Here is a 15,902-nt window from a genome sequence, read left to right on the forward strand (position 1 = left end):
ATTATTTGAGTTTTGATTTGGCAAACTCGTAAACTTTTCTGAACCTTTTTCTTGAGTGTATTGAAATAATCATACCAGTGATAAATGTCAGTTGTATGTTTCTGTAATATACATGGGATGTTAGCTGTCCGGCCATACATAAACTTTTGAGATATATATATAGATATATTAAAGCAAACGCAAAAAATATAGGCGGGTTGCGCGCGCAACAAAAAGTGGGTGGAGAGAGCAACAGCCAACTAGCAACCTGCGCACTTGCCATATTTACATTTGTCTTGCTCAGTCACTCAAGGTTTCATGTTTCGCGCGCGTGTTGAATATTGGTTACGGCAGATCGCAGTCTTTGAGCTATGGCTAGGTAAACGGCTGTCGTCTGCTTACTCCTGCAACAGGAGGGGAAGGAGGTGGCACATGACAATGGAGAGTTGACAACAGCGAGCTGTAAGGTGCGCACGCAACCCGCCTATATTTTTGCTTTAGTTAGTGAATGCGCAGTTGTGTTGTAAAACAAACGTATTGAAAAGAGAAGTCCTAGCCCAATTGGTATTCGTGCACATAATGCGTCAGATACTCAGCTACTAATCTATAAAGTCGTTCCACAAATTTGATTTGAGGGTGAAATGCACTGGGATGTAATTTTTTTAAGTTGGAACATACCGCGTATTTTTTTCAAGGCATCGCTCATGCAATTAATAACTTGATCGGATAAGATGGTTTGGAGTACAGAGAATATAGAAACCGTTTTTAACAAAGTCTTTTGCTACTATTTTAGCATCTTCGTTTTGTAGGGGAATGGTTAAAAAATATTTCAATTGTTCGTCTTGACATGTTATGATGTATGTTTATAAGAGAATTCCCCTTAACAGTCCTACTTTATCTAAAGCGCATTTCTCAAAGATTACATCACTAGTGCTTGAGACAATAATGCGAAGTTTGAAATTAGTATGTGTGAGTTTATTCTTTTGACAAGATTCATATTTATTGATGTATTCTTCAAAGTCCAAGTTTATTCTTTTCCATGATTTCGTATCGATATTATTTAATTCTAGGTAAGCCGTAATTTTTATTCAGTCTATGGATACCTTGATGGCCGCCGACAGGACGGTTGTTAAAGACTTTGCATATCCTATATTTCGTTTCTTCCTCAGGAGCAAAAGGTTGTACTTCTTGATGTACATAAGCAATACGACTCAGTGCATCAGCATTAGTGTTACGGCTGCTTCTTTGTAAACAATTTTATTGTTACATTCCTCTAATCTGATTCCCCATCTCAAAAGTTGAGTTCTAGAGTATTTTACACTAAACACCCAAAATAAAAATTTATCATCTGTCACAAAGGTATTTCATTCTAAGCACGTACGGGGGAAATTTTGAACGCACAAACTATTGCAACTCATTCACGTTCGGCTGTGGAATAATTTCTTTCAGTTGTATTGAGGGTACGGCTACAATAGGCGATTTGTTTTTCTTAACCAATTTGGTCCTGAGACAAAATAGCAGCAATTGCGACTTCTGGGCTGTAACAAATAATAACGAAAGACAACTAATAACAAAATATTGAAAAAGAAAAAGTAATGTCTAATTTTCCTTCAAATTTTGAAAGTTAGTTATTGCATCTTTCCCCAATTGCATAGAATATCTTTCTTGAGCAGAAGGTTGAGAGGTTCTGCTATATTACTATAGCCGTAGACAAACCTACGGTCGTAAGAACTCAGTCCTAGTAATGCACGGAACTGCTTGACATTTTTCGGTTAAGGAAAATGCAACAATTTTTCAGGTTTAAGTCCTCAATTTGTAATTTTTCGTCCAATATACGTAACATTTTCTAAGGAATTGTAACTTTGTCGATCTGAGTTCGAGATTGTAAGTTGGAAGCTTATCAGTTTCTAGTTTGAATCGTGACAAGTATTCCTTTGATTCTAGGTTATATCTAGGTATATAAAACAATCATCTAAATTCTTGGAATCCGTATAGAAAAATATTCATGGTTGTCTGAAAAGTTTTCGGCGCACCGCTTAATCCAATTCTCAGTCAGTTATACTCATAATGACCATGTGGTGTATTCAAGGAGGAGTTACTACAGTCTCAGATTTGATTCTTTTTTGTTGGTGCTAGCTGGCTAAATCTAAAGTAGTAAGGTACTCAGATTGCCCTTATTGATCTTAGCTGTCAATAGTATTCGCAAGGGAAAACTATCTCTAACTGTAATCTGATTTAGCGTACGCAAATCGGAACATATACGAATATTCGGTTTACTAGATTTATCCATCTCTTCCAGCCCTATCAGTATGGGTAAATTCCAAGAACTCTCGCTTTGAAAAATTATAACTTTATCTAAAATTTTAACAATTCACTTCTGCAGTTCTGTTTATGTACCTCGAGAATACGGTACGGTTTCCGAATTACAATGGTACCTCGTTTCGATCACATTTGTCTACGAGAGCTTGTCCCCTCTAAATAATTAATGATATTCCTCACAATGTCCTAATATTAATGTCTCCTCTTCAAGATTGGAATGATCTAATTGAAAGTTTTTCTTAAGCAATTCTAAGCGCGATTTGAACTTTTTTATTTTGATTTACATTGTCAGACTTATTTATTACATAAGGAACAAGATAATTCGTCATATCACTTACTGGTTCAAAACCTAATAAACTTGAGAAGTTTATACCTTCATCATCAATCGAATTCAAAATACTAGTTATTAGATGCTTTCACTTTTGCATCAGGTAGGAATACACCATCTACCTAATACGATTGGACAAACGTCCTATTCCATCATTCTTGGTTTTATATCAATTAGTTTTTCACCACCTGCAGAGACTTTCATTCTGGTGTTTACAGCTAATTTCAATTCGGCTTGTAGTTGATATAAAACTAAAGAAAATATGTTTGAGAAGAAAATCTCGACCTATTATGCCTGTTACATTATTAGGTAATAAATCACTACGTATTACTTGAAAAGAATGAGTTACAATGTTCTCACCTGTTTCTAGTTTAAGTTCTAAAGAATGAGCATGAATGTTACTAAATACATGCGCTGGAGTAGACTCACATCTATAAATCTTCTTCAACATTCATTCACGTATGTGACCAGCATTGACTAGAGAAAGGTCTGAGTTTACGTCTAACATTTCATAAATTTTATTCAAATAACACATATTTTCACTTTACCTTTTTCATCAATTATAGTCTTAGTGCAACATTGCCATAGTCGGTCGTAACGTCCAATTCAATCCCACTTACCTGAATGAATGTCAGGTCGGTTAGATTGTGGTATCACCTCCGTGCAGCAGTTATTTGTTTGCTCTGAAAAACAAAAAAAAAACTTATTAACTCCATCACTTTAATATTTACTACAATCAATATGATTTTTTTAAACTTTACCTTTTCAAAAGCTGCGTTTCGACAAACCACCCAACGAATATTTATTCTGATGGTACGATTGTGCCTTAGTGCTGTGTTCAGCGCGACATTTATCTCATAACTTACATATATGCGTGCAAATGAAGGGATGGCGAGGCGGCGAAACATCATTTGGTTGGCGTTGTGGAGAAGGATTGCACGGTGTGCGGCGCTGAGGACAAATATACTCTGGTCTACTTGTAGAAGGACTATGTGCAAGGCGACGTTGAGAGCAACACGGATAACGATCACATGCTGGGCGATGACACAGATGGTGGCGCGGAGAAGGACTACGCGCTGGGACGACATTGAGGGAGACGAGGAGAGTGCTTGCGTGTTTATAGGTGATGAGAACTGTTGTACTCTTTGGTGTGATCATGGCTGCGTTTGTTAACAAAAGTAAGAGTACTTCTTTTGTGACAATAAAACATGTATGTACAGCGTACAGCACAAATAATTGGAACGATCAATTGTATTACTACTTCCCTTATAAAATTTGTGGTGATCATTATCATGATAATCCAATGTATGTTCGTAATGTTTTAAGCAATGAACCTTTTTATTAAATTTAGCTCTATCGTTACGAAGACTAAAAGACCCATGGGAATTTTCGGGTTTACGTTCAGAACTATTATGGGAAACCTTCCTGTTTCCTTTCTTATCTGACTTATAATCACTATGGTTTGAAAATCTTGCCTTATCTTCATTTCTAAATTGAAACGGCCTTCGTCGCTGAAAGAAAATTTACGTCTATTCAACAAGAGCGAAATGAACTAAACGAACGAGTTTATTTTCATCTGCACTTATATCTGTACTTGAATGCGAGAATCCCTAATTAGCGGAATGAAAGCTTTTTCCAAGTGATCAATGAGTGATCACCGGCTCTTTCAGTTACAGTACAAATTTTCCAACTAAGAAATTTCAGATCATCTCGAATTATATCCAATTTGCTAGACCATGAGCTAATACTTTCATTTTCGCCTTGCATGGCAGAAAACAATAAACAAGCATAATAATCAATAGTTCTATGTTTACCATAATTCTCATCTAAAATTTCTTTAATTGTTTTCCAACAATCTGTTCTTACTCTGACTAAAATAATGTGGTTATTCTTAAAGTCTTTGACTTAATGAACTTCATCAATACAAGCTAATCTGGGGGTAAAAGCCCTATAGTAATTTCACAACTATCAATAAATAGTGTTAACTTAGAACAATCAAAAGAAATGACTCAGGAATAACTTGAATCACGTGATAAGCATTACAATATTCGGGTTGTTAAGAATTTTCTGAGTTGGAACCGACTTCTGTCACTTTGCACTTATTCATATAACTTTGCGTGCCTAGTAACAACAAATTAAACAAATAAACCTCTTCGACTTTGTAAAAGCTCGTAAGTTGGAGCAACAATTGTTTCCCAGAGAAATGTGTTATGATACACAATCTCTAAATCGAAATGCACGATTGGTTTCATCAACTTTACCTTGCTTAAAATCATATAGCCTAATTACGAAAAACTTACGTGTATTAAACCTAACTAGTACGACATTCACTTCACTTATGTGCTTGTGGTTTTACGATACTGTGAGCAGGCAGATAAACAATAAAATTGTAGTTTTCTATTTTTCGCTTCGCCAGAGAGGATGGAATGAAAGTTAGAACAGATGGAAAATTTCAGCACACAATAAATTTCACAACTTTGGTAATATACATGCACTTAGCACAGTTCACTAAAAAAATTACGGCTACCAAAGGTTGCTCAATATATAATAAGTGTGTTTAGGATATCCTGAGATAGTTCAAATTATATTAAAGATGTTCATGGGCTTTCAATTTCTGTCACGAAATTTATGTGGCAGGCCAATGCTACGCGTTGGCTTAGATCGGCACCCACACAAGAGACTTTAGTAACGAATCAAAATACTTCGTTTATGCAAACTACAAATTATAGCTCTAACGGCAGAGTTAGAATATGGAACACAAACTCAGCTTCCAACGAAACTTAATCGTTTCTTAGTTATACAGGGTAGCGCTGGCCTCACCCAACAAAAACATTCAAGAAACAGATGGACGTTATCTCGATTAAAGCTTCATAGCCAACAATATACGATTTGTTAAAGCAAACACAAGCATGTGGTCCTTGCAGGACGCCTGCGATTTATTAGTCTTATTGATAATACAAGTTCAGGAGCCTGGGGGCAGCGTGTTAGAAAACGTATACAAAGGAATGTTTAACTTACGTGATGGTTTCTCCCAATCAACACATACACATAGAAAAGAAAACTAAATCATGAAACAGAAGAAAAACTTCACTGGAATGGGAGGGAACGAGTCAGTCCTAGTACAACGTTAAGGTATACAGGTGTAACTATTTGGTCTACCTGCGATTTACGGGCTCGCTAGGAAATGAGCCTTTTGTCTATTCGAGACCGCTACAAATACGATAGTAAGGGAACCTCACCAACTATCTTGCTAAGCTGCCTAGCAGTTTCTGGCGCTATGCCCAGACTGTAGTCAAGCTTGCAGAAACAGAATGCCAAGTTTGACGAAGACAGATTTTGATCGTGAGTTTCCTAAGCCTACCAGCAATTATGGGTAGACCCAGGGCTGTCGCCAAGCTTTCAGAAACGTGTTACAAAGTTAGCCAACAGGAATGAGGTATGGAGACCTCCAGGTAACAGAGAGACGGCAGGATGTACCAAGAGTTACTCGAAGTTCTGGGATAGGTCTACTTAAGACAATGCAGAAAGCGTCCAAATATTACCACTTTAATTGTTGTCTGAACCAGGGAAAAGGTTTCCTCCAGAGCTCAAAACGCGAGTTTATAAAGAGCTCGAAAATGTGGTACTCGAAACCAATTTTAGTGACGTGCTGAAAGATGAAGCAGGTGCAAAAGTCGCACTTTGGCCCTAAGATTATAATACTAATAATGTTGATAATAATAGCTTTAATAATATGGTGGTATATATATGTTAATTAGAACAGGTGGTAACTAAGAAATAGTGTAACTACATTGTTTTCTAGAAGGGGGAATCAGTCTTACCGAGATTGTTGAACTTTCAGGGCAACTTTGGGGGGATAAACGAACATCAACGCGTGTTATGTAAGAAACACAGTTATTCCTATCTTGCCTGGAAAGGGGAAATCTTTGTTCACTAGATTTTTGAATATTGAGGTCAACTTAAGAGACATAAACGAATAGAAGTCGAGCAGTCGCGAGAACAGATGTTCGCTCTGAGTAATAGCAGAGAAAAATACGCAACAAAAATTTGTATTTATAAAGAAATAACTTAATTCTGTGCAATAATTTAATTCTGTAAGAAATGTTAATTCTGTTGCAAAAGAATTAAATACAAAACAACAGAAAGAATAAGGCAAAAATATATATCTTATTTGTACTCCCTACTTATTGTTCAAAATTTTAAAATATTTTTACTTGAGTGAGTTAAAACACTTTGAAAAAATTTTGAAAAAAAATCTTGTTTTAATCGTGTATCGTTCCTTTTTTTAAAAAGAACTCTTTTTGTCCACCCTGATTGTAAATTGTCACGTATAGTTAGTGTTACATTTGTACTCGGAATATGATCTAAGATGTGTTTCGAATTTTATAATAATTAAAACATATTTCTCTTTCTAGTTACGTACTTCATTTTTATAAATTTTCGAGACATGCATTTAGCTAAAATAATAAATAATTCAAGGAATTGTTTGAACATATCACACAAGAAGCACTATTATCATATTCTTAAAACAGACACATGCTTATATGTACTCTAGTAAAAATTATATAGTAATAATACAGAACTATCGTTTTTATTACAATAGCTTTACTATACGTGATTTAAAAAAAACGTTCCCTATCTCACCTCTTAAATAAAAGTGTTTTGAAATATTTCGTTCACCTATCTGTCGGCTGCAAAAGCTGTAAGGGTTGGATGAATGAAGTTTTATGATTTAATTAAAATTCTTCACAATTATTCATATGTTCGTTTCTCTAAGACTGTAGGAAACTAATTAAGGTTTAGTATTAAATTAAACACACCATTTATTTTTGCTTTAATCCGCATGCTACATATAATCCAATAGTATATTTCGGAAAATCATTATGAACAGTTAAAGGTACAAATACTTATAATCATAGAAAATTGAGCTGAAAACACAAGATCCAAATACAAGGAATTACAGCGAGAATAATATACTAATAATAACAACTCAATAACGATGTTGAAACTTTTTTTATATTTATTCCAATTTCATCTTAAAGCTTGATACTATTGTATATCTTATATATAAATAACATCATTCATTTTGTGTTTATTTAAAAAAAAGAGAATGAATTTCTAATCATTTTGCAGATGTAAAATTTGTTTGAATCTCACCTTTGACACTTCGACACAGCTAACTGCGAAATAAAACTTGTATTATTGCGATCTGAAAGTATCTGAGCTTCTTCTACCTAAATTACCAAGAATTATTGAAAATTATATTGCAGAACTAAATGATATGCAATAGGAATGTTGATAGATAAGTTAATATTATTTGCATGAATTTTTATAAATATAAATTAAGCAAATATGAGCACCTCAAAAAATATATTATCACAGGTATTTTACACGTAATAAAAATAAACTCTACCAATGTTACGATTAGTAATAATCAATTACACTTAAGCATATATCCCTATTTGTTGCAGCTACAAACTGCAAAGTTGTAAGTACATATTTTCATACTGTATTTCCAATAATTATACTAAAAATGTGAGTATTTTGTAGAATATTAACACTGTTGACTATTGTGTTCAAAGCTAATTTCAAAACTAGTACATTATTCAATAGTATGAGTTGACATTAGTGAGGTATATTGCTTGTTTTCAGATTGATATCTTACAATTTATACAGTTAGTAAAATTCAATCTAGTTAAAATATTCAGTTGAACCGCCTTTTTATTTTGAAAGTTTTTTTACCTCTACATTAGCAGCATAAAATGTCTCGTGTGCTTACAATTATTATACAGCCACTCGGAGAAAATACAAGTTCTGTGGACTATATCCCATTGTATGAGTTGGATATATATTTTGTCACTGAGATTCCATCCATCGAAACTCCAGGACAAATGACCATCTTTAGTTGTTGTGGGCAAAATTTTGAATTACTTTGAACATGCAACGCAGCCATACGAAGAAAAAAGTTCTATGTAGCGTACTCCAGGAAATGGATTCGATGCATTTTTTAACACAGAATCCAAATGTGAAGCCCCAGGACGATTCATCGTGTATTTTTAATGTTAGAAAAATTCGATCGATTTTTGACGGGTAGGACATTTTTTTCGCTTATAGAAACATAACTGACCTAACTCAGGATTTCCTAGATTCCTTACAAATAATTAGCTCAAGTCTTAATCCTTAAGGATCGTCAATGAATAGAGTAATGCATGCTATTTTAGAATTAACATACGGAATTAGAGTACAAGTTAGATCAAGTTTGCAATATTACTTCAGTGGTGACTTAAAAAATATTCATGTTGTCCTTCTCAGAACCATTTCCTCAAATTCCAAGTTTGCAGAACAGAAGTACTATATTACAGTCAATAGATATAGTATTATCACACTACGATTATGTGAATGCATGACTTTCTGGGAACGGTAATTTTGAGTGTATTTTATTCCTCCCTGACAAGAATTCAACATTTTACCAACCTCTTTCGTTATTATATGTGTCGATCCTCAGATAACTGCTTCAATCTTTTCAAAGGATAATTTAGTAATTTTGGTTGTAAAATCCGACGTTAGATGAAGAATGTATGCCACTTATAGCTTTGGTTTCGGTATATATATATATAATTAAGTTATTGGACTTGGAGGTTACTTCCAACCCTAAACTGGAATGAAGTGTTGAAACAAGAACATGTTTTGATTACCTAATAAACAAACCCCAAAGTAATAAGTTTGAAGTTTATCATCATAACTTATCTATTCTACGGTATCCAGAAATAGTTATAATGCTCCTCTAATGTATCGAATGCAAAAGTCAAATCAAGCAGGATGCTGGTCCGTTAAGTGGCTTAATAACGTTCCCCATGAACCTAAACCTACTTACACGATGTACTCTCCGAACAACATTCTCCAGCTGCACGCGGCTATCAAGAGAGAGGATATAGGGAGTCCGTCTTTGCGGATCCACATCCATAATTCGTTGTAGATGTTTAGGAAAGAAAGAAGCATTTCAAATTCGCACTCATCAAAGCCCGGCATTTTAACCTATTTACATATTCTTTTAAAATCCTATATTTTAGATATAATTAATAAGCAGATCAGGACATCCACTCTCATTTTAAGTACTCTTATTTTGGATAAGTAAGACTTGTCAATCCGTAATAACAAAGAATAACAAAAATTGAAATGTAACCGCATTTTGGTTTATCAGTCAATGACTATTACTATATATATGAATATCACCTATACAGACAACTATTTCTCATCTTCAATGTTCTCGTAGTCCCTTGTAGTCCGACGACCGTAGTAAGATAGGTGGAGAGTCATCAACACAAAGTGTTATTCTTGAAAGTTGTAATGAAGTGATCTGATTTCAATTTTGGCGCTTCCTGAAGTGTAACTCCTGGCCGCCCACCTTAGCTTTCTTCTTGGGATCACGTGGTATGAAATCATGGAGTCACGTGAAATTAGGACACGCCCCATCTGGGTAACGTAGGCTTTTGCTCTGCCCCTGTGGTTGAAATGATTTTGTGCTCCGCCTTCATAGGGTCGTCCCACCTAGGGGTCTATGTCGTTCCCTTTTAAGAATATGGAATTTGCAGATTGTTATCTCTGTTCCTACCTTATAATGTACAATGATAGAGTACAGGGTGTATGTATTTCCCACCCTAATTAATTACAGATTTCCTTTGGTGGGTATAAAAACATCAATTTCGGATTTCCTACACCCATCCTATCAACTTTGATGAGAACATATCACTTGATATGGTTGTATGATGTGTACAATTGTACACTCTTCTTCTTAAACTCGGGAGGAATCTTGTTCCATTTTATTGATATAAGTTGTGAAATTCGGAGGTTTTTGACGTCCCTTTTAAGGGCCGTATTACACTATATGTTTTATGGACATGTATCCTTTGGAAGGTGCACATAAGGTCATTCCCTTAAGTTAAAAATGTCAAATTTGATATGGTAAGTAGTTTTCCTTAAATTTTTCTTCACTGGTGATAACAAAATGAACATGGATGCATTAAATATGTATTGGTTTGTTTTTAAATTGTGACACTCACCTTGTACTTACTACGTTATATACAAAAACTAATGATTATGCCATCGAGGCTAAGGGAGAAGATGATGATGACAAATAAAAATGGCGGTATGAGAACGATAAACAGATAGAGACATCATAATTTTATTTGGCTGAGGACTCAACCAGGGATCTCTCGCATAAAATGTAAAGAGTCTGCTACTCGGCCACTGTGTAAATTGAGAAGGTTTAGTTTGTTCTCTGTGCGACTGGTTCTAGAAATATTTTTTTTTTCATATACTGTAGCCATGATGTTGAAAAGGTAATTTTAGGTTTGTGTTATCATCTTTTACCATTTAATTTTCTTTCGTCTACGACTTTCACCAATCTTTGACCTTGAAGGAAACCTTGCTGACTCATAATGCAGTGCTAAGGGATTGAATTTAAACCTATAACTATGATATAAACACAACCCTATTGTTTAGGTGAGTTTATTTAAGGGTGAAAAAATATCAGACCGTATGTTGGAAGACATCTAAGTATAAACCTAGTTATCTTCATATCGTTTTGACTTTACGTTAAGCTATAACCAGCGCCTGTGATACTACAACAATGAATTGGTAACAATGGTCGCTCGTATTTTCAGTGTTGCTTGCACTATATAACTTTTATCAGAATAAATCGATTCAATTCATAGGAGCAATTTCGATATTTGAAAACAGATTTTTGTTTCGTACATTTTTAAAAAAAAAATCCGAAACATAATTTGTCGTTGAAAACACAATACTTAGATATTGTTTCATACACAAAAGTTTTAATAAAACATTGAGTTTTTAGAAATAGAATTTTGTTTCCTCCACCAAACATTTGTTAAAAATATTCAGAAAAAGAATTTTCTTTCAAAACACAATTTTGCTTGATACATATTTACTTTAAATCTTAAATAAAATCTTGTGTTTCAAAAACTACTGTAAGGTTCCACATGTCTCCATAAAGTGCAATAACCATGTGTACTAACACTTGCTCGCAGACGACGGACCCGAAGTCGAGTTCCCCACATTCACCAGCAGTCGGCAAGACGGACATCAGCGATGGCAGCCGACACTCCGGGATAAAAGAGAACAGCACGCACCATCGAGCATCAATCTGTCCAGGTTGATCGAACCACCTAAAACGCCTCTCAAAACGCTTTGGCACTGAAAGGTACCCTTCCTGAAGCTCACGACGCTTGGTCACCGGGTTCCTACTTTCTCTAACGACATTTGGCCATCAAGAGAAACCTCACCTGCACAAGCCCACGACGCTTAGTCACTGGGTTCCTATCTTACTCTAACCCAATATGTTAAAGGAACTACTTATTATAATTTTTGTATTTAAGACCTTTTATAATAAAAGAGTGAAAGTGAAGTCCATATCCTGAGTACATTAATTGCTCTACCATTATAAACTGAATTAATTTAACATTCTAGATCCGTAGGCGTCTATTTACGGCCTCTACAAAAGACTTTCCTACGAGGCGTTCTTTTCATTCACGAATACGGACTTAGAAAGTTTTGAAAGTACAGTATTACTGTTATGAAAGCAGGATTATATAAAGATAATACCCGTATTGTGTTATGCACTCTTATCACTCTCACAAGGTACGTTCGCGAAGTGAACCATCGGGATTCATGTAAAATTGATTTAAATGCAAAGTTATCTAAGGCTCACTGTGTATTGTACTAATTTTAGCGGCCAAAATGGATAATTTGCATATTTATGAGCCTTCATATACCATTAATTTAATCATACGCTGCTATAACGGTCGATCACAAAATTGTTTTTATTTTCTTTAGATGTAACTGAACGTGAATGCGGTCATATGCAAAACAAATTAGATCAAGTATTGCTTCTCTGACACCTCTTATCCATTCCAGCCGCCATCTTGCATTCGCCACATTGAATTCAACTTTCGTTTTTTCAAATTCGAATAGGTGAATGTGATACATCAAATTCATATAACATTTTCTCGGAAATTCATTGGTGTAGTGAGGTTTGCGGTAGCTTGTACCATTTGTGAGATATTACTTGCTAAATCCCTCTATTCACTTCGCGAATAAACATTGCTGAGTAACATCAGTTACACTTACGTTTTTGATGTTGACCAATCAAATCAATTTCTAACTGAAAAAGTGCTGTAGGTATAAACAAACTTTATATAACATTGGTGTCATAATCGTACAACATTTTTGTGAGTGATTGTTATTACTTTCATGTTATATTATAACAAGGAAGTATTGTATTACGAACAAAATGCCTAATGTAAATCTATATACCACCTGATTTTGGTGAAGATCTACCATACCCTGTTTACGTCTGTGTGTCTGTATGTATGCACGTTCAGAAAATATTTCGTCAACAATAAATCACGTAAGAGATGACTTATACATACGGGGCCATGCGCAACTTTTCAAATGGTTGAATTTCTGAAGTCTCACATTTAATATGCAATATCTTGCAAATGGTACAAGCTACCGTAAAATGTAGTACACCAATGAATTTCAGAGAAAATTGTGTATGCATTTGATGTATCACATGCACCTTTTCCCCTTTGAAAGTTTAATTCCATATTCCAGATCCAAGATGGCGGCTGGTGTGGATAAAACGTGTCAGAAAAGCAGTACTTGATCCAATTTGTTTTCCATATGCCCACATTCATGATCAGTTACAACTAAAGAAACTAAAAGCAATTTTGTGACAAGCGTTATTGTTGTGTATGAATTCCGGATATATGAAGTCCCATAAATATGCAAATTACTCGTATGGGCCGGTAAAGTACTACAATATACTTTGGGCCACGGAGAGCTTTGCACGTAAATCAATTTTAGATGAATCCCAAGGGGAATACATAGCGAATGTACCTTCTTAGCGGTAAATTGATTAGTTATAGACTGGCATTTATTTATGCCGACAACTAGATCTGGAAAAAATACATATAAAGAATGTGAATATAATATGTCACAATCTGGCTCCCGTATACCTGTTAATATTCCTCATCTAACTAGATATTCTGGCCACAGTACGGACGACCAGGAGCGATTTTTCATGTTATTTAATGTTTTGGCTTTACTTCAGGCATGGACCACCGATAAGAAGAAATAAATTCTCCCGATGTATTTACAGGATGTAGCTCTTGGTCTTGTTTCGCAATTGCAGAATCAGAATCAATTTAACACCCTAAATTATGATGAACTCAGAGCCAAATTAATCTCTTTGTCTCGTCCAAATTTACCAGCAGAATTAGGCAGAATGAGCAGAATTAGAAATTTTCCAAATATAGCAAAACGAAAATGAGTCGGTCGATTCATATTTCTTAAGGAAATTAAGGGCCATTAGACTGCAAATTCCAAATGCTTTGGATGAACAGAAGATCCATTTTCTTTCATTGGGGTTACAAAGAAATTTACTACAGAAGATAGCGCTGGAATCCTTTCAAACAGTCCAGCGGCTGCATTATCGGCTTCATGAATTGGAAAAGGCTCAGGACCTCATGACAAAGAGGGATTATGTGGAATTGTTGCAGGCAATTCATTCTTTATCGGCCGACCTAACTACCCCTTAACTCTCCTTTGTACAATTATTATAACCAAACGAATCATCATTCATATTTGCAAACATATGTACAACAACCAACTTCTACTGTGCATCACACCCAACCTGCTCCTTCTTATTCACAATCGTTACCTTCTGCACTTCCATCGCAGAATATTTCCCCCACACTCAACTCCCACCCAACCTGAAGTTTCAAATCCACACCCCCACCAAAGTCAATTCTCCCTCACAACCTCTTCACACGGATCTCACTAAACTAGACAACCAAATGGCCGAAGTAATGTTGACACAGGATGCTATGAAAACTAGTTCCAGACGTAATAATGGGGAAAAACACCGTCAGAATACCAACTAAAAGAATAGCGGTGGCGGAAAAAATAAGTTATTTTATATAGGGCGATAAAGAATCTGTATGCTCAATATGTTAAGAAGAACGGTGCATCTACGTTTGGAAATAATCCAAAAATTTCCAACTGGGAAAACGCACACATGGGCTTGTAGGCCAATGTCAAGACTCGCAGGCCATGTCAGAAAAGTCGGCGAACGCCAAAAGAAACCACCACAATCAAATAATAATCACATTCAAGAAGAACAAGCAACAGCGGAAACTTTTAGGGAGACGGATGGCAATATTTTTACCCATGGAACCTATAACGATCACCGAAAACATGTTAAGCTGGAGACAGAAAATAATAAACTACTACTTAATATTAGAGTAAATTCAAGCAATCTACCAGTAATAATAGACACGGGATATAGACTTAGTTTGTGGTCTAGACGAAACGTATCTTCAAATTTTAAATTAATACCATTTCAGACTCGTATAAAATACATCGCTAACAAAGTTCTGACTTTGAAGGATATAGTACTAATTAGATTTTAAATTGGAACAATATCTTTTTCACTTTATTTTCGCAATATACGAGTAGATGCGGTGTTCAGTACGATTCCTGAGAACGCCCTTTTTACTAGACTTTTTTCTCAAAGGATCTATGAAGAACTTACGCGAAGAACAGGACAAAGATGACGCATACGCTGACATAATAGCAGCTTTGCAAAGAAATTAACCGAGACAGAAAATTCTATCATGAGAGAAGCCAATTATTTTCGATTAAAAGACAACCTACTCTATCGTACACAAAAACATCCGGAACTTCGACTAATTATCTTTTGTATATTCAGAAAAGTTAGGCAAGACATTCGTTCGAATTTATTCACAAAGACCCGCCAGCTTGTCATTTCGCGTTTTCGGAGAAATATAAAACCGTCCTCAATAAGTACTACATGCCAAACATGAAATTATACTCAGTTTTTAGAATCAAGAACTGCAGATAATGTCAACTCCTAAAGAAACTCCCGAAAAATCGAGGACAACTCCTTCATCATCTTTCAGGCATCATAGGGGAACGATGGATCTTTGACGGTTTAGGACCTTATCCACACGAAGAAGGGAAACTAAAATACGTTTTACTTTCCATTGAAACAAGCACTCGTTGTATATTGACGAAAGCTGTTAATAGTATAACGGCACATACAATTGAACAATTCTTACTAGAAGAAATAATTTTAAAATTTGGCGCCTTTCGTTTCCTTTATCTGGACAAACACCCTATCCGGACAGAGAAGAAACTAAAAACTAGCAGAAATATATAATTTTGAATTTAAGTT

At 35.2% G+C, this 15,902-nt stretch overlaps 1 long non-coding RNA gene across 1 annotated transcript in view; it reads left to right on the forward strand.

Annotated features, from left to right (window-relative positions):
* The first annotated feature begins 8,095 nt into the window (after positions 1–8,095).
* LOC145683412 (uncharacterized) overlaps positions 8,096–15,902 on the forward strand; it is a 106,240-nt gene continuing 98,433 nt past the window's right edge. Inside the window, exon 1 of the long non-coding RNA XR_014131083.1 lies at positions 8,096–8,114. This is a non-coding gene — a long non-coding RNA (uncharacterized LOC145683412). The remainder of the gene's footprint in view (positions 8,115–15,902) is intronic.

This window comes from Thermobia domestica, chromosome 4, assembly GCF_964235325.1.
Source record: "Thermobia domestica chromosome 4, izTheDome1.hap1.1, whole genome shotgun sequence".
Taxonomy (NCBI): domain Eukaryota; kingdom Metazoa; phylum Arthropoda; class Insecta; order Zygentoma; family Lepismatidae; genus Thermobia; species Thermobia domestica.